Below are 1,423 nucleotides of genomic sequence, written 5' to 3' on the forward strand. Positions count from 1 at the left end.
TCAAAGTTTGTAAGTACAATTGTTGCTGTTTTACTTTCTCTTTGATTGTGATCTAGTTGCTTGATATATTTTGAGACTCTCTTATAAGATTAATATATACTTGTGATAGATATATCTTGTTTTTCTATTATTCTTTTTGTAAATATAAAATGCCCTTCCTTGTTCCTGGTGTGTGTGTGTGTGTGTGTGTTTTTTTTTTTTTTTTTTTTTGCTTTGCTTTAAATTCCACTTGGCCAATTTTAAGATTCCTACTCCAGCTTTTCTTTGGTTATATTTTCTTGGTGTATATTTTTCATCCTTTTATTTTCAACTTTTCTTTTTGTTTAGTTTGTCTTTTAGAGATAACGTGTTGTTGGATCTTGTTTTTTATTTAACTTGAGATTCATTTCTATTTTTGAGAGTCTTTTTCTCTTAACAGTTCATTTAACCATTAATGTTGTTGTTGTTGTTATGTGCCGTCGAGTCAAACCCAACTCATAGCGACCCCTCCTTGAGTTTCCGAGGCAGTATCACTGCGGAAGTAGGATTGCCCAACCTTCCTATAGACAATTTCGATTATGTATTTGCTGTATTTTATGACTTACTTCTGCCTTCTTGTGTTATGTTTTCCATTTACTGCACTTTGATGAGGAGCTGTGGTGGTGTAGCGGTTAAAGCATTTGGCTACTAAAGTCGGCCAGCCACTCCACAGGAGAAAGATAAAGGCTTGAACACCCTATGGGGCAGTTCTACTCTGTCCTACAGGGTCACTATGAGTTGGAATTGACTCAATGGCCTTGAGTTTGTTTGTTTGTTTGTTTGTTTTTTACACTTTGCTTATTTGTTTCTTTTTCTCCATTCCTAGCTTCCACTGAACAGAAAATTTTTCTACTGCTGGTTTTAAAATTCTGCATTTATATTATGGTAATTGCTCTCAAACTCAATGCATGCTTATTTATTCTTGTGTGTGATAGTCGGAGCTGTGTGTCAACTTGGCTGGACCACAATTCTGTGTGGTTTAAGTAATTATGATATGGGTTATTCCCATGATGGATGTATATGTTCTGAGCAGCCAATCTACTGAAAGGGAGTTTCCCTAGAGGTGTGGTCTGCTTCCAATATATTTATGGACATCCTGGGAAAAGAGACACTCTTCTGTGGATCAGGATCCTGTTGTGCTGCCTATAACTGTCCGTGAGCAAACAATCCACCATTCGGCCTGGAGATCTTGGATTCAACATTCATTGGAGTCAACAGCCAATATACTGCCTGCCAGCCTTGAGCTCATCAGCCCCTGCAGCTGCAAGAGTCAGGAAAAGCCTCCAGCTTGATGTTTGATCCAAGAACTTGGGACTTGCTAGCTTCTGTAAGTGTGTGGGCCATTTTCCTAATATAAATTTCTCTTTCTCTGTATGTATATATAAGCTTGGGCAATCCTACTTCC

This window comes from Orycteropus afer, unplaced genomic scaffold (assembly GCF_000298275.1).
Source record: "Orycteropus afer afer isolate SDZICR_OR568_19922 unplaced genomic scaffold, OryAfe1.0 scaffold00032, whole genome shotgun sequence".
NCBI lineage: Eukaryota > Metazoa > Chordata > Mammalia > Tubulidentata > Orycteropodidae > Orycteropus > Orycteropus afer.